General features: G+C 38.0%; 1 protein-coding gene across 2 annotated transcripts in view; it reads left to right on the forward strand.

Moving 5' to 3' along the window:
* The window catches only part of CDH13 (cadherin 13), a 470,111-nt gene that overhangs the window by 345,252 nt on the left and 102,643 nt on the right, over window positions 1-22,216 (forward strand). The window lies entirely within an intron of this gene.

The raw sequence follows: 22,216 nt of genomic DNA on the forward strand, positions 1-22,216 counted from the left end.
TACACTTGTTCACATCTGCTCACTCTAAACGGACACTAGCAAATAATTTGGTTTTAGTGCCAGATTTTGAACTTAAAGTGCAAGATTTTCTGAAATGTAAGCATATTTTAAAATATAAATATTTGTGAGGCTTATATTAAGGAATTCTTTCTGGACCTCCTTTTGTTACCAGCAAACCAGCTCCCAGTACAGTGAAAAAACTGATGGTAATATTACTGGAAAGTAAAAATTTGGTAACACTGGTTCCTGGAGTCAGTATTTGCCTGAGTTGCATTAAAAACCCACCAGATATATAATATTTCAAACTTCTAAAAACAGGAATCTTCACAAGTTCTTTGCTGCATGCTGACCCTGTTCATTGATGGAGACAACATTGCTGAATGTTGAGGGTAATTTGTTTATCCTCAAAGAGGTTCTAGTTCCGAGGCACCCTGCAAAGATTTGCATTGACATTCACAGTTTAAGCTTCAAGAGAAAATAGCCCTGGTGGGAAGCCTCTGTTATTTTTCTTGGGGGGAAAAAAAACCCAAACATATATATCTATATCTATATATATATCTTTTTTTGGTGTGTGTGTGTTAAAATGCACTAATCTATTTAACAGCATTGAATATTCCTTTGGTTATTGTTACTGTAAGAGTGGGCTGGTGGTTTGATCACCACAGGGGCATATCTAAGTCTGATAGTAAACCAAAGACGCATTCCTCCAAAAGCTGCACAAAATCTCGTGCCAATGTAAAGCCTGTGCTTAGTGTCGTTTTTCGCACCCTGGCAAAGATGAAGTTAACCCAATCAAAATTAAACTTGATGGATATAGTTAATATATACCTCACCTGGATGAGACGATGTGGCAATAGGATGCTGAACATTAGAGACTAGAAGCAAAATTTCCAGTCCAGATGGGTTAAATTAGATGTTTTCCTCCATTTAAATAAACAGGATGAGAGTTTCAAAAGTAGTGACTTTGCCAAGAGGTTGGACTGCTCAATACCTTTGAAATGAGCCTGTTTTCCACGCAGTTGGTGAAGGAAAGATGTAAGAACCTCATTTAGACAACTGGAATGTCAAATTCAATTGCATTGGCTTAATCTTAGCTATCTCATGAAAAGGAAATGGCAATAGAGTGATCATATCAATATTCCAGCAGAGGGGAAGTAATATTTTTAAAATATAATTTACATGAAAATGTTCCTCAAAGATGTGCATTAGAAATACAAAGGATGTAGAGGATATTAAATGATCTAATAGGAGGAGGAAGACAGCAGTGCATTTTATTACATCCCCTTTAATCACAGGGATATCCATTTTCAACTAATCAGCTTTTGATATGCAGAATGATGGGTTCCTGCAAGTTCAAATATGTGTTTCATCTGAAGATGCCCCGCTCCCTAGCCTGTAGTTCACTTGACCTGCTCCTTTTACACACGTTAGCAGATAAGGAAATAATAGAAAATAGCTGCAAAATGTTTACCAAGAAAGAACATACGGAACGCTTATAACAGATCACAGGCTTAAAGACAACTTTCCTGAGTAAAATGTGTTTATTTTACTACCAGCTGAGTCTTTTGTATCATAGAATAATCAACAAAATGCAATTTGTTAAACAGCATATAGTTTTAATTCAAATGGATCCAGGCCCTGGCAGATCAGAACTATTTTGTTACTTTTTCTTTGTGTACAAATTATTTGTAAAAAACATATATGGAGGCCATGACTATATTATGTTACAGCCTTATACATAGATAAGACTACTCTCAAACTGTGTCCCCTTACAGAGATCTCACCTCTTTAGGAGCAGTCTGCAAGGCACTTATTATACATTAATGAGCAGTTCTGGATCCTCACTTATCATGAATAGCTATTTGAGTGGATGAAGTGTTGTTCTTGGATGGAAAAAATGATAACGATCCCTGGTGTTTGACAATATGTGCAGAGGATTTCCGTGCTCGTGGTCATTGAAGTTGATGGGTCTTGGGCGGCGGAAGCAGGAGTGGAGTTTAGTCTGTGGCTCTTGGCATTCACAACCAGGGCATGTGTAGGTGGTTTCTTCTATATAATGGTTTTTATATAATGCTTATATGTAATGGTTTTCTCAGATTCAGTGTTTTACCAATTCATATTTGCTGCTGTACTTCTTTACAAGTTACTGTATATCCTTCATTTCAGAAGTAAATATTCCTCCCCATGTTACTTCGTTCTGTTAATTAGGGTGTCAGAAATGCTCGTTCCCTGAACTGAAATGTTGGAAAACAGTATCCATTTCACGAAAATACTCGTCTACTATTTTTAATCCCTTCCTTTTGCCATCTGAGACTGTGTGCTGTATTTATAGTATTTTTTTTTTTTTTGAAAAAAACAGAGGCAAGTTGAGAAGAAATGCTTTACAAGCTTGTAAATTCTCATGAGGCTTTTCATAAAAACCTTCTTCTTAGAGAATGTTAGATGGGTATGCTTATGAAGGGATTTTTTTAACTGCATTAAGAGACAGAATTCTTGGTCTGTCCCAGATACTTTTTATTTTCCAAAAACTTTTCTGCATGGCCTGATTTTAACTGGGCCATGTGATTTCTTGTTAACTTTGGTCTGTACAACAAACAAAACACAGGAGACAAAATCATTTGTAGAAGTCATTTTAATCATGGGAAGTTTAGTTAAAGGAAAAAGTGTCATTAATTTTATCAGGCAATATAAACAGAAGGAAAAATCAGTCTGAATAGTGGAAAGGTCAAAATCATGGGTATCTATAGCTATTAGCAGAGCTTTATGGGGCATTAAGAGTTGATATTCTCTGGTGACTCCTAAACCTATTTTTATAATTGACAAATAAATCTAATTGCTTGCCTTACAGCCTTGATTTTTTTTTTTTTTGTTTCCCTAGAGCTAAGCACTATAGATGTTGGAAATGATACTCTGTCCTCAGAACTTTTAAATGTTATAACTGAAAGTGATACCTGAGCCTCTGTTTGAACAGTCATTCATCTTGGACCTTTGATGTAGTGAAAGAGCATTTGGGAAAGCTCTCCTGTAGATATATTAGGCTCTACAGCACTATGAAGAGGGGAGGAAAAAAAACCCCACAAAACAAACAAACAGAACGAAACCAACAAACAAAATAAAAACAAAAAAAAATTAAAAACCCACCACAAAACAAAACAAGCAAACAAAACCAAACAAAAATTAAAAATAATAATTAAAACAAAACAAAACCAAACAAACCCCCAACAAAAAACCCCAAACCAGAACACCACCACATCATATTGTTGTGGAGTTTATTTCAGGCAGATTGTAAACCCGTTGAGTGAGAAGAATCCGTGTCCCATTTTCAGCGCAGAAATGTACTGAGGGTTTTTCTAGATGACCAACACTGAATATGATCAGTCATGTGCTTAAGGACTTCAAAATGATTGTCCTTCATTAAAATTTGGTTATGAAGTAATCGTTAGTGAAGCTGAATGTGGCAGCACAGTTGAATGCCCATGTCTGCACATGCATGGCCCTTGCTAACTTGCTCCATCTAGGGGATACTTTACATAATTCATTTTTTCACATACACTTTAAGCCTTTTAAGTCTTTTAACACTATTTAAATTGGATTTACACTAGTGTAATGAAATAAAAACCTAGCTTATGAACAGCAAAAATCTACTTTATTCATGCAACAACATGATCGCAGCACTTGTTTTACTTACTGGTGCTTGTTTTGCCGAACGGTATTTAGTAAATGTATATAAACAGTTTATTGTTTGAGAGTCTGACTTGCAATGTTGCTTCGGCGTAACCTCAATTTAAGCTGCTCAGTAAAATATTTACAAAATGTATGTTTGGCCTATGTAGAGGTTTTTACGGATTACATCTTTAATTGTTGTGAAATTAATCCAGTTTTGTAAAATTGTTAATACATGAATGAAATCTGAAATGTTTTGCAGTGTCTGAAAATAAGTTAAAGATAGATTTTATGCTGAACATAGAATTTTCCAAAGGGTATTTTGACTCTCTCATACAGAAGCCTAGAAATAGTTTTAATGTCTTTGAAACAATTTGCATGATCTAGAAGAACAAATATTAGTAATAAGATGCTGCCCACCTTTCTTGCATGACTATTCTGACCCTACGTTATAGAGAACCCTACATTATCGAGATATTTCAAGTGGAAGAGTCAGTCATTAGCTGTCAAAAGCGGAACATTTGACTTCTATCCAGATAAATTATTTCTTATTCGTTAATACTGATTTGTAATGTATTAACAATGTAAAAATACTTGAGCTAAAGTTGTGCCTATTCTTTTCATCAGTAGTACTTGTGTCATTAGCAGTATACTTTAAAAACTATTTAGTTCCAACAGGCAAAATTTTATGCAAAATTAAAATAACTGTCACAACATTAGTTACAACCATGCCAAAACATTCGCTTTGTGAAGTAGTTCATTCCTAGATATGAGCTCAACAAAAACTTTATTCTGCTTTATTCTGCTGCTGTTTTTAGGAACCCAAGGGTGGAGGTTAATGATCAGGACAGTAGAGTAACAACAGAAACAAGTTTGGGCTACTGAGCTGAAATACCACACTTGCAGGTATTTGGCCAGCAGTGGTGGTGGGAAGAGGAGAGAGAATAAAAACCCCTCTGAACAGAGACCCAACAGCGGTATAAACTCTGGATGGTTGGGGATGATGATGCTAAAAAATCCCGCATTCAGGTGTGCTTTTGGATATGAGATGACATTCCCAGTCTAGTTGATTCTTTGCCCTGAAAGCAATAGGGTGCTTCCATTGGTTTCAGCTCTAACCACGTTGGTATGGAAAGGTGTGTGGCTCCTGTGCTGTCCTGGTGGGTTTTGTGCTTTCTGAATGTCACCTGGTCACCCAGGGCTGCCAGCCAGTCCGTTTGTCTTTCAGTGGTAACTGAACGGAGGGACATGTGGCAGCTGAAATGAAACCTAAAATTACAGAATCACAGAATCACAGGATGTTAGGGATTGGAAGGGACCTCGAAAGATCATCTAGTCCAATCCCCCTGCCAGAGCAGGAACACCTAGGTGAGGTTACACAGGAAGGCGTCCAGGCGGGTTTTGAATGTCTCCAGAGAAGGAGAATCCACAAGCTCCCTGGGCAGCCTGTTCCAGTGTTCCATCACCCTCACTGAGAAGAAGTTTCTTCTCAAATTTAAGTGGAACCTCTTGTGTTCCAGCTTGAAGCCATTACCCCTTGTCTTGCTGTTGGTTGTCACCGAGAAGAGCCGAGAGAATTACTCAAGTTAAATTACTCAAGAATTACTCAAGAATACTCAAGAATTACTCAAGTTAAAAATGCAAGTCGAAACCAGATTTGAATCTGACTGAGAAAGGAAATCTGAATTTTTTGTTACTGCGAGGGGGGCAGGACAGCGACACTTTCATCGATCTCCAGTATTCTGCAATAGCACTTAGTTCAAAAGAGTCCTTGTTCTTTAGACCCTCTCTGGGGACTTACTCAACTTGTAAGCCTTGTGTGTACAGTCCTTCTCCCCTCTGCTCCAGCCACGACCTACTTAGTGCCCTTGTCTTGCAACTGCGGAGCCCGGAGTCACACTGTCGCCTGCCCTCACCCTCAGAAGGTTTTGAACTTTGCTGCCTGTCTCTTTTTGAAGGAATGAGCTACTTCCAGGCTTGGCATTTTCCTTTAACCTTCCCTAGGATTCACTTACGGCCAAATCTCTGTGTGTGCTCTCCCTGCGATGCTCTCTGTGACACACGGAAAATATAACTTGTATTGTCTTTTGCTGAAAACGGCAAATTATTCTTATTACTCATGTCCAGTCCTTTGCTGCAGCAACCCGTTATGAAAGAAATAACCACTAAAACTAATAGAAAAGAACAAAAAGAGTGGCTACACTGAAATCACAACTGCCTTTCAACATTGATGAGTGTCTGCTTCCAAATTATTCTGCTGTTTGTGGCCCCTCTCATTCAAGGTTCCCAGCTGCTTGCCGCAGAGTGAGAATATCTTTTGGTGCCTCTGAAAGTAAAACTAATTATTATTACACTTGCTTCACAGATGGGGAAGGTGAAGGGTGAAGCATGGAAATATTGAACATCCAGGCTAAAGACAGCTAGGAAATTTCAATTCATAAAATTTACTTAAATCACTGTTAAAATAAAAGAAAAATAAACAAGTAAATTTGAACATAAGTATACTTACACGGTTCTCTAAATTAGACCCGGCGAATGTTCATTTTCTCTCTTTAAATGCCTTACAGATGTTTAATGTTGTGATTAATATGGAAAGAAATAAGTGACTTCAAGCATTATTTGATAGTTTTACTTAGGCAATGCAATAAGTCAACAACGACAAAGATCTCAATACTTTGGAGTATATTTTTCTTTTGTCTGACAGGAGAAATTGCACCTGCACAACTTAGGCCAGCGTTTTGAATATGAGTTTCCCTAACTAGAAAATTGGGCTTGAAAATGCACAAGACAGAGCTTTTTGTGCAATTTTAGTTTGGTTAGAAATCCCACACCGATAGTTCCTTGTGCAGTAGGCATCAACACCTGTGGTTGCTTTAGATGTGGATTAGGAGGGCTAATAAATATTAAACCTGGTTTTCTGTATCGCCGATACACACGTTGTCGTCTTAAACAGATGATGGTATTGCTGTAAAAGGCAGGTAATGAGTTTTGACGTGTGTGGTACAAGGCATTTGATGCTAGGCGTAACTACATATTTTATAGACTTTATTTAGAAATCAAAAGTGAAAAGTCTGAGTACATGTCTGTATATCTCAAATATTTATTTGTCATCTCAACTACTGCTTAGTTGAAACATTTGGAGCTTCTTTATCTGATCCCACGAGATGTCCCATAAAAGAGTTTTGCCTGTGGGTATCAATATCTATATGCAACACAGCTGTTAGACTCAGCAGCATGATAGATTCAGCTTTTATGAACATAATGAAATGGAATTTTTAAATGTAGTAAAAACAGACATAAGACAGCACATCAAATGGAATCCAGTCCGTCTGTGTTCTTCCTTTCAGGAGCACTGTACGCTTCTGTCGCTTTCAAAAATAAGAACTGCTCAGGAGATTCTGCATCCTACTTGGAGCATGCTGAAACAAGGGCTGCTCTGCCATGCACGAATCAAATCAGGCTGAATTGCATATTAATCAGAGCCCCTTTAGCAATACTTGCCACTCAGCAGTGAGGCTGTAACACTTTCATCCTTGCACAGAATGTGCTGTCATAATTGGTTTGTGTTAGGTGTTAGAAACATCTTGTGACTGAATGACCTGTAACTAATAAGAAGCAATGCTCAAATGAAATGAAGGTCCTTGTCTTCCAAGCACTATACAAATGGGTTCCATCTGGCAGTATAGTGACTTAATGTGTGATTTATGTTGGACTCTTATGTGTTATAGGGTGTGAGATTTAAAGAACCTCATCAGAATGCAGAGGTTCCTACTAGAGCTTTTGAACATTACTGGAAGCTTTAAAGACAATAGTTTAACTAGGAAAAGAATAAGAAATTTTAGATTAGAAATTCTAAGCAAAGTCTAATTATGCTAGGACAGAGCACGCCTTTCCTATCCCATTAAGTTTTCAACAATTATCTGAATCAGCATAAGGATGAAGTTGAGACTGTTAAAAAATTAAAGCTAACAGTGACGTGGTTAAAATATTCACCTGGAAAGCTCTCTCTGTGCCATCCATATAAGGACTTGAACCTCAGACTGTTTTTAATGAGACCATATTGGTGTTAAGAATTTTCGTGATACATATTTCATTGAAACTGGTGCTTTCCAATTAAAAATGATGGTCTTGAAAGATCAGTGTTTTCTGGTTAAAAGTCTGTTTAATAATAAACCTACAAAGTAATTATACTGAGAGCAAAGGTTGTGTCTTATACTTTGAAGTTCCTGCTAGTTTTCTACAGTAATGACGGAAAAACGTTACTTGAAATGAATGGAATACTTATTTCTTGCCGTCACATGTTCAAAGTAAATGTGATCAGTACGTTAAGTTGCACTGAGAAAGAATTCGGAAAGATCACTGGTGGCTTCATGACTGCTGATCAGCTTTAACACACTTCACTTTTCACCCTGACGCTGACTTCTTTTTTTTTTTTTTTTCCTCTTTTCTCTCATTCTGAGTTCCTTGTTCCAGCATTCTTAAGGTTCTTCATGGCAAGTCCATGGGACAGGTGGTATTTCTGCTGTATTTGCTTATTCTGGGGTGGGAAGGGTATAATTTGTGAATGTGGGAGGTTGGCAGCTGGCAGGGATGCTGTTGGATGTCTTGTCTTGTTTCCTGCACCTTGTGGTCCAGGGACTGTAGGTGGAGAAACGCAACCGTAGGAGGAGAGCACTCACAGGAGGTTTTTTCTCTCTCAGGGCAGGGCAACAAAGTGTGTTCATTTGGGAACAGAGGTAGCAGGAGTGCAGGAATAAGAGGAAGACAGCAAGCTGTGAGCTCCTCGTGCAGGAAACAACAGGAGACTCCCAGAAAGAGCAGAGAGCAGATATCCAGCCAAGCCTCAGTGATCATGGAGAAAGAGAGAATTCCTAGGAGGTCTGTGTGAGTTTGTTACAGATTGAGAAGGCAGTGAAAGCTGCTGGAGGGAGAGCAAAATTGATCTCCATCAAGAGCACATGGTGCTCAGGGGCAGAACTTTTATTTTTTCAAGCTTTTAAAAAAAAAAAATCTGTTTCACACACCAAAGCTGAATTTTGCTTTTAAAAATGAAAAGCCTCTAACTACCCACCTACCACACATCCCAAACCTTACTGTAGCTACTACAGTTAGTATTTCACCATGATATAGTTCAGAGATTGTTAATTTTTGTTTCTACCTCAATGACTGTCTCACTTGGGAGCCTGTCACGTCCTTGGGTAAAGACAGCGTGCAAAGAGCACCTGCTTCTCTGAACCACCTCCATCCCCAATCCAAAGTCATTTTGATGGATTCCATTTCCAGATTAGACTCCTTGATTTTATTTGGTGATTTTCCCCTTTAGGATCTAGTAGAAACTCCCTCTGAAATGGCACACTTTTCTTCTTTTGCCTTTTTTTTTTTTTTTTTTCTTCTTCCCAGCTCGAAGTTTTTGGTATTTTAATTCTATCCTTACCAGACGATGGAAGAAGTAGGACTAGGATTTTCAAAGAAATATTGAAATAGCCTCATTTTCTTATTCTTTCTCCATCCTTGACCTATAAAAAGTAAAATGCCATATTTGTTCATGTTTTCCTGCTCACCATCTGCCTCCCTTTTCTCTTTAGTACAAATTTTGAAGATTAAAAGGCTGGTTTTGTAACTGTTGAAGATACAGCATGCTATTGACTTGTAATAGTGCTGGTATCTTGTCTACAAATGAGACAGTTCTTTGTATATCCTCCTATGTCTTTACTGAGACATGGGTTACTTGCCCTTTTTGGTGCATATTGGGGAATGTCTTTGATTACAGAAAAGATCATCCAGCTTTTCTTGTATTGCACTACTACAGTATTTCAGGCAAGAAACATTCTTGCAATTTCATGATGAGGCTTTCTATAAAAAAATAATAAATTAAATAAAAGCAATGTAAGATTTAATTCATCTCAGTTTTGTGCACCATTCACCATTATTAAACTAAGAAACGTTTCCAGACGTATTACTTCAGGGAGCTTTGCTGTTCCATCCTGACCAGCTGTGCTGTATTTAAATGTATGTTCCTAAAGGGCTCAAAACCAGCAGCAGAGCTTTATCAGTCAAGCTAATATATCCAGCTGAGCAATAGGAGACACCTTCAGAAGGCACACTTTTTTAACTGATGACTAGCAAAGGCAAACCATGTTGTCCAATCTAAATCTCCATTATGGCTGAGATGGTGCTTTTATTGCAGTCCTGATTGCCGTGTTCTACCTGGACCTTGTCATTCTTCCATGTGTAGGACTGGTTTACTGTTATTACTACTAGTATATAGGAATCTCATTCTTGGACCAGAACCCCAACATATCACATAACTGTATGAATATGATATTAAAAACTCCTTAGTCTTTCCTTTAAGAAACTGTGATGACCATATAGCAAAAGCAAAGCCAATGGGAAATACAGATAAAGGTGAAACCTTGGACTTTCTCGGCATAGCAGACAATAGTTGTAGCCTCCTGGAAGAGCAGGTTTTAGGGGAGACTGAAGAGGATGGTGAAAGAGGAAACTGCAACCCCTTCCCAGATGCACCGAGTATTGCCTCATGTGGCAGGGGCAGCACAGGAGAAAGCGTAAGAGCCTGCTCTTGATACTGAGTTAATAAATTGGATTATAACGAACAGTAACATATCTTGATACAGAAGAAGCTTCTGGTTCTTTCTTAACTATAGTTATCTTGCATTTCCTAATTTCCTGGCTTAGCTTTATCAAATAAGTTCAGTCTTGTGCCAAACAGTGAATTCCAGATTACTTTATAGATATACAACTGTGTTGTCATGGAGGCTTTTTGTCATGTATGTCATCCTGTAGTAATTGGTGCTCTTCTACTTTTTTACTAGTTTGAAACACATATTTTCTTCTTTCTGTGCTGTAACGACCTCCTCTTGCTGGTAGGTGGTTAGTCATGTCTTAGGGGTGCTCCTGAAGCTTTTAAGTTATTCTAGAAGAGGGGCTGTAACTAACAGCACTACTTTGTGAAAACCAAGAAAAATAGCATAGTGCAATTCCTGATCCCTGGAGGCCTGTTTTTGTAATAGATTTCTGCTCACCCACCTGCCTTCTGTGCGTGGCAGGGTATATACTTTATATGATTTGAAGTGATAATTAGAAATGATGATGGGTGGCCACAGGAGGGACTGCAGATCCAAAATAATAAGTGCGTCACTTCACCTTCCCATGACATGGTTTAATACTACAATTCTTTGGAATTAAACCTCTGAGTTCCTAATCAAAGAGCTTAGAAGTAAAATAGTATTTTTAATTTACTGCTAGCAAATGGTAGCATACAGAGTGCATAAAACACAAATTATTTTTAGAGGATTTTTGTTGCTGTTTATGCCATAAAATGTATTTTAGGAAGGGGTCATTATTATTATGACGTATATTTGAAGGGATCCAATTTAAGTAGAGGATCTAGGTTTGGGAATGTGTGGCTTTTTATTTGGTGACACGGCTATTCCTTGATATCCCATGGAGAAAACTCCTTTTACCGTGTAATGGGCAAAGCCAACTGAGATGTAATGCAGGCAGACTACAGCACGCAGCCCAGCTTTTGCAGCAGTGGTCTTGTGCTGAGCTTACTTAAATCCATTAGGACGAACCTGTGATACGTTTCTGCCTTTAATATAGGAGAATGTTATTCCAAGGTGTAACAAATGTAATTTGGATGGCACCTGTTTGAATACTGCCTTGACTGGAATTTAATTTTGCTTTCCCAATTAGCATGTTTCATTACTGTCCTTTTCCCAGTGATAAACAAGATAATTCATTTTGGGTACTTCTACACCACAGAAACATAAAAATTTGTCAACTGTAAATTGCTGTAGGTGTCATTAAAATTCTCCCTAAACAGCCTAATACATTCCACGTATTTTTTTTCAGAGACACTTGCAGCTATTTTTAAGCCACCTGCTGTGTCTATACATATTCAGACCGTAATGGGGAGGCACTGCTGAGCAATTCAATAGAAAATCATTTAAATCGAGAGGGACACACGAGTAAGTGATAGAAAGTTCAGCAAGTTAATGCACTAGTTTTAGGTCTTTGTCCCCCCTGTGATCTCCCACACACGCTCTTTTCTGCATGTCAAGCTTCAGATTTGCTTGTGTTACACTAAAATAATTTATGTGTAATTGCCTTCCAGTCTTACATAATTTTCTATATTAGGAAGCCAGTAGCACCAAGGGAAATCTTATTGTTCATCTTCAGAGAGATGTTAGCAACGATGTGCAGAATGGCTGCTTGTAAGCACAGAATTATAGCAGCTAAACTGCTTGGAAGAGTGTGCAGTGTTTGTCTCGTGCTTTTGGTAATAGAACTCTTTTGTATATTTGCACGTGTGCTCAAACCCTTCTGTAATGTCTGCTTTGTGATATTTTTTTTTGGTCATTTTTAAACCATTTTTGAGAGCCCTGTGTCTAATTGCACGTAGTCGTAAGTCTTTTTCTTAAAAGAGAACTCTTAGAAAACAAAGGATGAGCTTTCTTTTACTGACTTCTTCCAACCAAAACAAGGAGAAACGAGGAAGGGAGAAAAGATGCTACTTGCTTCGACCACTCTTCTCTTTCTGGAGGTGCTGAAGTTTCTCACAAGTTCCGGATGCTCTGTGCATATGGGAACATTCCCATCAGTCAATCTACTAATCTTTGCAGCAGCCAGTTTTTTCTGTCCATACTTTATATTAAAGGGATTTGCTGTTTTTTTCCCTCTTTAAGTAGCAAAATAACAGTTGCGAATGGAGGCTAATCTGACCCCGGTAGGTTGGTGTCTCCTGGTAGGGTGGAAAAATATCAACATGCTCGCTATTTTCCCACCTGTTTTTCTTAGTTTAAGCATATTTTTATTTGAAGTATGTTGTACCGGATGACTTTTTCCAGCAAGGAATTTTGAATCCCCGAAGCAATAGGCTACTGACTGACAGTCCCTGACATTAGATGCCGCCCAGCGCAGCTGCAGCTCGTTTGGAGACCCACTAAGACACCCATACAGATAAGTTCCACTTGCTAAAGGAGTCACAGCTGGACAGCAGGAGCAGTGGCAGAGTGGGAATTGTGTTGGATAAATGATCTACAGTAGCAACCTGAAGATGACTTCTGCTGGGAAGTTTAGTAAGTCAGGACAGCCTGAAATAAAATTGCATTATACTAGTGGTCTCAGGAGGTAAACTCCTAGCCTATGGTTTTAGGTGGATTTCGAGAAGCTGTTAGCGATGCTGCTTTTATTTTTCTTGAGTGTATTTTTGTCCACTTAAAATCAACTTGTTCAGTCACCTTTTGTAAAGCCTCACTAGGCCAAAATATTCAGAAGGGCAAGAGAGAGGAAAGGAAAAAAGAGAACTGAATTTCTGTGAGTTGACAATTATATTCTAGTAGAATAGCCAATTTAGGAGGAACACAGAGTAGTGGAGATCCAGCTGAAGCATCACGCAGCTTTGAGCTGGCAATGAGCAAGTTAATGCTGGGACTAGAAACGGTGTAGCTGCATCAACACGTAGTGAACTGCCACTAATTAGCACTGTGGACAGGCAGGGTTGATTAGGTCCAGTGGAGGGGGCTGTATGAACAGCTCTAGTCCTTCCAGGACACCAACCAACATCTGTTCCTCTGCTGCCCTTTGCTGTTTAATAGAACCATCTGGGATCACTCTTTGCACTGGGATCTGTTGTTAGATGTGCCTCAGGGTGTTTTGGTGAAGCAGACTCATTCGTAGGTGTTAGAGCAGAAAAGCAGTTCTTTCCAAAAATAACAACAGTGCCAGCAGAGACAGGAACAATACTCAGGTGAGGATCAATAATCAGTGTCAGGTTCTGCCTGGAAGGCTACATAAGCCAATGCTAGTTAGTAGTAGTTTGGTGTCCAGTTCTTCTACAAAGTGTTTATGACTAAGGTGGTATATAAAAAGCGCATCGTTTCATAGTGTTCCAAAGGTGCTGCTGTGGAAGCCACTGGCTGTGCTGTACTGTCAACCCAGATGTTTTGCCAGTATGCAGATGTTACTGAAACTGAAGCTGTCCCTCTTCCCCTTGAAGTTAGTGGTAAATCTGGACTAATCTGATGAGAGCAGGCTTAAGACTTGTGTTTGCTGAGTGCGGAGTGTGTGGCTATATACAGCATTAAGGAATTCCTGACAGCATAGATCATGAAATGTTTATTTCTCACATAACTTAAGCTAAATGAGAGACCAAATGACCTAAATGAGGCAGGCATTATATGTGTTTATGCTTCACTTTAACTCCTAACAAGAGGTTTCTAATATTTAAACAGTCTTTCATCATTAGGTCAGTGATAGACTGCAGTCTGCACTGCTAGTGATTGAATTTTCATTATCTTCAGTTTTGGTCTTTAGATGGCCATTATTGTTTATTGTGCCCTTTTAAAAAGTGAATAGATTAAGAGAAGGTAAATCAGAGGAATTTGCTGTCAAAGGAGACAGTGACAGATATTACTGAGTTCAGGTAGAAGGTGAGAAAATAAGGGAAGGTGATTGATGGAATGAGGTGGCAGTGTTTTGAAATTCAGATGCACAAATATGAAAGGGAATACTATTTTTAAAGCACAAAGGACTTAAGTTTTATATTATCAGTTATAGTTCAGTCTATTTTGTGAATCTCTTTAACTCTCAATGCTTGGCTTTTATACAAATCTGGGGGTTTTATTGTCCCAAGAAGAAAACATAGTGCCTGTTACTCATTGTGTAATGATGGTTGACAGAATCAAAGTCTAAGAAGTTTAAACCCAAATACTATCTAAAGTACTCAGCTTTGCATGAACTGGAGAACATCATCTAGCCTGTCATAGAAGCTGAGGTAGACTGACCTTTCAGTCAGTTCCAGTCTCAAAAATTTAATATATCTGGAATGGCCCACTTGCTTATTGCCAGTCCCAAAGCAGGAGATCACTTGTCAAAAGGACTGTTATTAGTCTAAGCCAAATAGCCACTCATTACAAAAGTGTTGCCGAAGGAGGAATAAAAAGGAAATAATAATAATAATAATAAAAAAAGTGTCTACTAGACTTGGATGGCAATGGCCAGGTGTGCCCAGGTGTATGCAGGTTACCTGCACAAGCAGTCCGTGAGAGAGGCACAATCCTGTTTGCTTGATTTACTTTCCGGTGTTGAAATAGTAAAGTTACACACATGTATCAAGAGATTTTCAACCTTGACCCTGGTGCACCATGCCAGTCTTTTGCTGAGTCCACCTGTATTACCTGTATTGTAATTCTGTGTTTCCAAGCTCGACGTTCGACAGCAGTTGAAAAGGTTCCCCTTTTCTTTCATAGTCTCAAGTTAGCATCTGAACTGTGTGTTCACTAGAAAAAATATATGACAATACCTTAAAAAGTTCTTTTCTTCTCATCCTCCTTTTCCCAACTACAAACCTAGGCTGCCAATATCTATGGCTCATTTTAATCTCCATAAAGGGTAGGATAAAGGACTGAATGTCTTTGCTGAATAAAAAGCTGTTTTGTATTAGGAAACAGAAGCTATTCCAAGATGCATAGATTTGCAATTACAGCTTTGTTGTCCTGGGAGTGAGAGTACTAGAATCATCTGCTGACACAAATTTGCTCTGTGACCTGGGGAAACATTTAAATACTTTGTGCTTCATTTTTCTCCTGCTGCTACATAAATTTTTCAGTGTTGCATCCTACACCAATTGATTTGTGTTTTCTATTTAATCTGGCAGTACAAAATTCTAGCCTTTTAGCTACGTAATGTGACTGAATGACTTTGCAATTGATACATCAGATACTCGCCTGATACTTTTGGAATTTTTTTAATTAATTTCTGTCTTCTCATGACATGCCTGTTGCTTTAGAGTAAATTGATGCAGTTGGAATATATTGTTCCACTACTAATTTGTATTCCGAGTGTTACTTAATGTTGGGATTAGTGGCACATAGTTATCATGATGCAGGTGAATCAAACTTTGCAGTGTCAAGTCCAATTCTGCTTCTATTTAAGATGATAATAAATCACCCGCTGAGCTCTGCTGTGCACGTTGTGGCCTATACTTTCTGTTGTTACAGCTTGTTTAAATTTCTAATGAAGACACAGAATAATATATGCTCATATTATGGTTTCATTATGCGATGTAAAATGTCTGTAGGAAAGCACATCCCTAGTCAGTCATCAGTTTGAGAAGTTTTCTCTTTTACTGGCTAATACTCCATCACTTTGATACCTTTCAGTCAGGTTTTACATTCACCTCATGTCCTTGGTGTCTACAAAACAGCACAGAAAAATAAGCTGGTGCCCAATGCCATTATAGTGTACGCTGTTAGAGTCCATATGGTGTTAGTTTCTCAAAAATAAATCACACTGAGAACTGTTGGATACATACAGAGGCCTTTTCCAGTCCTTCTTGGAGGAAATGTTACACAAAAATATTTTGTAAGAGCAGTAATGCTTTACTTTAAAAGAATTACACAAACCACACAAATCTGGGATGGATTAATATTCACAGCATTAATATAAATTAAATTTTAATTACTGTTTAGTAAACCGCATTATAATTTAATAGTTAATTTAAAATCAAATTACAGGACTTAGAGCAAGTTTCTAGACCAAGAAATTGTATGTTCTGCATAGGCAGCACATTTGTGCTAATGCTTTTATGTATGTATTAGATAAACCCAGCTGTCACTTCTATTACATTTTTGTATGCACTGTAGGGACAAGTTTCTTATAAACACTTTTTTCATTTTTGGGGAAGCAGAATCATTACCTACAGCTTTAGAAAAACAAGTGGAAGGTCATTACCTCTACAGGGTTGTGTTACCTTTCATCAATTCTTAAAGTTTCCCTTGGGCACACAAGAGTCATCCAAGCAGTTGGAAGCCAGAAATGCTCTTTCAGAAAATGAAAACACGATATCCTTTTCAGTGGCAAGTAAAATAATATTGTCTTCAAAATATCAAAGCTATTATCTAGGAAGTGTTTTCAAGCTTCTCTGGGCTGATGCACGTAAGGACACTTGTTGTCTTTGAGGCAATATGCACGTACAAGACATGGATACCCTGTCTTGACTTATATGATAAGTTAATCTACTGGAATCTGTATTTACAGGTTGTGCCAGATTCAGCTGATTTTATTTTTACTGAAATGTCAGTGTTTGGTTTTTCATTTTGGCATAGCAAAACCTTCCTAAATAACTACCAAACAGAAAAAAGTGAAAGGACTTGGGTGAAACAAGCAGCTTGTTTTCATGTCAACTTTGAACATAAGGGCTAAGAATTTTCGCTATTATAAATCTCACCAGGATTTTGCAAAAGGATCCTGAGTTATTAAACCTCTTGCTACAATAGATTAAAAAGAAACTGCTGGAAAGGAAGAAAATAAGAATAAAAGGCATCTTCTTCAAGATGGGAAGGCGATGTTCCTGTCCAGCTCAGACGGCTTTGTTTTCTGATCTTGTGTTTTCACTGAGTCCTTTGAAAATTCAATGGCTTGTTGTATAACACTAGAAAAAAATAAGATGAAACTGAAACAAAGGAAATATTCTATGTAATACAAAATCTATCTGCACTTCAGGAGCTGTCAAAGTGAAAAATGAATCCACAAGTTTGGCCTTTAAAAATATTAATTTATTTTAAAGATGAAACGTAAAAAGTGCTGGGAAAGAAGTAATATTATCTTCAGGAAGACACAAGCAAGACTCAATCCCTATCACTCCTCCAAGATCTCTGATGGCACTTTCTTGCCACCCTTAAGTCTAAAAAAGGATGTAATAATAATCAGTTCTTGCCACCATAAATCCCTGAAGCATTTTTGCTGTATGAGGAAGTCATCACATGTACTAACCAGGGTATAAAGAATCCCATTTTCAGTTGATTTATTTATTAGTTTTACTGAGTGATGCAGATTCAGTTCTGTGTTGACCTACAGCAGTATTTCTCAATTACAGCCACATTTTCTTGACAGAAGAAAGCACTAGCCATTAAGATGTTAAAAAAAAAAAAAAAGAGTAATTGGTGAATATTTGGCTAATAAACTATCTAGATGTATCTTACGTACAGCTTTCACATGCATTTACTAAAAGCCTATATTTAACTATTTAGTTAAGCTTAATTTAATGATTTGGTGGATCATTCTGCCTGTTTGAGACTATGGATTCCTCATGGCAAATTATAATCAACTGACAAATCTACGATCTTTATTCACGATAAAATAATACCATAAATGAATGTTTCTGTACTGTTTAAGTGGTATCTTGATATTTGTCAAAACATATTGCAGATGTTTCTCCACATCTGTGTGAAAGCCTGCCCCATTTTTAAGTCCACAAGTGGCTGATAGTTTTGAATAAAGGTCTTGAAGGCCACGAGCAAGGCATGTGAGTTGCTCGTGAGCGATCCCTCTTTTCTCTTTTTGAGAGCTTCAAACATGGCTGGCTTTGTTTAGCACACTTATTTTTGACTTGTAGAGGAGTTTATTCTTTCACCTTCTTCATTTTGAGTGGGAAGACGTGGTATCTAAGACTGTGACTGTTTGTAATCCAAGATAAAGGTAGTGCCTAGACAAATTGCAGATTTGAATAAAAATTACTGTGTTTATCACTTTGAGACCTGAGTAGGTGGTAGAAGCATATTTTTTGGTAACATAACAGTACAGGTGGCGGGTTTCCAGACTGACATGTACCATACTTTTTTCTTCAAAACTTACTCCTGATTTCAAAGGATCGGAGCCTCAGTTTTATTGATCTCAAGAGGATAAGACAAAACCAACACTGTCCTGGCTTTTGCCTGTGTTTTTAAGAAAGCAAATCGTCACAAGTGTAAGATGGCTAAAACCAGTTAATGAAATTGTCCCATTTCAAATATGTGACTGTATTGAACTAAAGTATCTATCTATAAAAGCACCTTTTCCACTGACTGAATAATGATACCATTTAGAAACTTACTGCAAAATGGTGTTGGGACCTACTGCACTGTTTTTGTTTTGCAAACGTTGCAAACGTGAGCACAGCAGTAAGGATTGTCCTGTGGATTTTGTTTGTTTGGTTTTAGTCAGATGTTTGTCCACACACCCAACACACACAAGAGAACATTTTACGCCCTTATTGGGGCAAATGTATTTGGCAGAGCGGTGTCTGCCTTGCCGAGCAACTTGTTGTTGGTTGACAGGGTGCAGAACTTCGCACAATTTGCTACTGGGATAAACTGGTGGTAAGAAGTGGGAAGTTGCTACAATTCCACCAGCCTTAGCCAAAAGCAAAGAGTAATTATGTCTGTCTGGCTGTGGCTGGATGCGATGTAAAAGGCAAGGTGCTCCCCTTCCACCAAAACGGTGTGGTCTGTCTGCTTCCTGAAGATCCTGTGAGCATCGTGGAAGAAATCCATCTGAGACATTGTTTCAAGTGTCTCCAAATCAAGGCTTGCCATTGAACTTTGCCCTTTTGTTGTCATTCACAATCTATGTTATCTGTCAAAGATATTAAAGCTCAATTTTCAACATAACGGGCCTAAGACACAGCTTTTGTTCCATTAATATTTTTTTCTGAGATTGCTCTTTACTCAGTGTATATTGAATTTTCTAATTATTAATGTCTTCAAATTTGCCAACACAAACTGCTGGAGAAGTTAACCCGATCATAAACCAGTAATTTTAGTAGTAAAACATATGTTGTAATTCTGCAATTACACATGAAAAATAATATAATCTGCAGTTCGGGATCGTTCTTCTTGAAATACTGACTACAAGTCTCTTTTTAATTTTTTCCAGTGATTTGGTAGGGTGTGCTTTGTTTTGTTTTGTTTTTCTTTTTACTTTTTTAAGTCTCACCTCCCACATGCCCCAGTTTCTGTTATTAGGCTCCCACTTAGTAATGTCAGTGAATGAAAAGCTGTTTGGTAGATAGAGGAGTAAGCTGATAGTGAAGAGTACTTACAGTATAACCACTGCAAACCAAGAGAAATAGAACTTTAGTTTGTCTTTTGCATTCATAAATACACCTGCCATTTTTTTCCGAGGTTTAATTTTCATTGCAGCTTGTTTTAATACTTCAACCAAGTGGAAGTTCAATATAGGAGAGCATTATCATGAATATTTCCCGTTGTTTTATTTCCTAGCACCATAACCAATGAGGCAAATAACCCATGGCCATTAAGCTTTCCGTATAAAGAATTGGAAGGTATGCAGATCTTGCAGTAGCATGAATAACAGAGATCTTTCCTTAGGCCCTCAAAGGTTGATACACACACAATATTTTTCAAGTATGTGTGATGATCTATTTAATATTAAAATATTTTTATTGCTACTTCAGAAAGTAGTGGTACGTCACTTGGCCATTGAGAAATTTAGGGCAAGTGGCTTAAGAATTTCATTTTTTTTTTTCCCTAGTACGCTGAAGCTCAGGCATTGTCCTCCAGGTAAAAACAACAGAAAAGGTGTTCCATCCATCTGAACACTTACATGCCGAACTTCACGTGATCATCAGAGAGCTCTGTCACATCAAATAAAAGATACCAATTAAACGGTAGAAACAAACTACTTCCTAGAGGCTTAGAGGATTTAAAGTTGGTCTCAGGAAAATAAGCATAAGAATGTGAATTGCTTAGAAGACCTAATAAGCAAGGATATACCTAAACCAAACCAGCTATGCAAATATCCCCAAAGCTTATTGCCTTCAACATTTTGAAGCAAATCTTCCAATTAGAGTCATTCAGTAACAAGTAGTCAGCAACTGACCTGACCTGAAACCCTGCCATTCCTGCTGCCTCCTGAAGCAATTAAACTTCTGATTTTACTGAAACACTCAGTAAAGATTATAATAGTCAAAAAAGAAAACCACTGAACCACAGAAACCATGACCAGCAGATGCTGGGAGGCCACATACTGTTTTCTTTTACCATAATGTCATATTTGTAGAGAGCACAAGCTTCCAGACTGCAGATTTTCAGTCAGAATGGCAAGTTGGGCGTTAAGTAAGGCAAGGAAGTAACACAAGAGATGTGGACATCAGAAGCAAGGAAATTTTACAAGTAATTATAAAAATAGGAAGGGAGTCTGAATCTTTTTCATTTATAACTAAGAGAGAGGAAGTGGTTAGCGTTATGGACCGGGAACTGGAACCTTCTCAGTCTGCCAAGTCTACGATGATTCTCAGCATGACCTCAGTCACGTCATTTGTCATTGTTTCAATTAACCTATCTGTGGGGTGTTGCTGTATCCAGTTACTGGATGTTTGTTGTAGACATCAGGACTGTCATGTAAAGACACATTTCATTATTTCTGGCTATTACGGTGCATGCTGAATAGATGGCTATGCACAGTGAGAGTAGCATGTTGCTCCTTCATAGATTTAAATAGTATGTTGTCTAATAGCTAAATGCTTACTTTAGTGTAAGACTTGGATAAAGAAGTTCTGTTTAAAAAGGTGCGTGTAAGGATGAAACCCTTTCTCTTTTTAAAGTTGTTTAACCAGTACTGGATATTTCCTAAATATGTTCATTGACATGAACCCATACAACTGCGTACGTGGGAGTTAATGAAGTACGGTTCACTGCAAGCGTTGACTTTTTTATAGGCTTTTTCCTGTTCCTTTTTAGCCTGTAATCAAGAGATCTTGTTTTATAATCATGAGCAAATTGCATTTCCTGGCAACTTGTCTACACAGGGAAAGGACTGAATGGAACAGCAGCACGTGAATGTACAAGACACTGGGTTCCTTACATGAGCAGCCCACGTGCAGTTCCTACCAAGAGCGCGTACATGAGAGGGTAGAAGTCGGTGCCTCCTGGGTTTATCTCCCAGGTGGAACTGAAGCCATCCTGGCTGAGTCCTCAGTGCACGTTGCAATATTTTCCCTTGAAAAGAGCATTATATTCACAGGTGCCTTTATTACTACGCAATAGTTTCCAGGATTGCTGGCAAAAATGCTACCAGTTCCATCAAAGTCAAAGATAATGTAGTATTTCTCTTGATTCCTGCAGGTGGAGAGGTACATTTTTCTCCACAATAATTGTCCAGGGCTACTCTGGAAGCAGTCTGGACCGAATATGTTGACCTCTGGTAAAACAAGTCATCTGTAAATAAACTTTAAGGTCAGAATTCGATGCTCTTTTAATGTAGGGCTGGTTTTGGAGAAGTTATATTCCATCTAACAGACGTGATCAACAGTCTAGTATGAATATCGATAGAGGAATGTCTGAGCTGTAAAAAATTCTTGTTAAAATGCTTACATTCTGTGGAACCATATCTCAAAAATATTAATCAAACTTAATTCTTACTTCTCCAAGACTGATCAAAAAATACTTCGTAATTTGCTATTATTTTGGAAACACCTTAAAAACTGTATATTGTCCTTTCTTTGTGCTGTAGTATTTTTCTTTAAAGTGTTCATCTCCTAATTATTGTAAGGGAAAATTTCCATTGTGAATTATGCACTATGGGCCACAGAACAAGGTGTTAGTTATCTCTGTCAGGGCACGGTTCAGTGATCTGCTCAGGATGATGAATGATCTGAATGTCCACTAAAATGGGCGCTACTTGATGCTGTTCATCACCACCTGGAATCAGAATACACTGAAAAAGAGAATGTGCTTGATAAACTCCGTGG

Source organism: Caloenas nicobarica, chromosome 9 (assembly GCF_036013445.1).
Source record: "Caloenas nicobarica isolate bCalNic1 chromosome 9, bCalNic1.hap1, whole genome shotgun sequence".
NCBI lineage: Eukaryota > Metazoa > Chordata > Aves > Columbiformes > Columbidae > Caloenas > Caloenas nicobarica.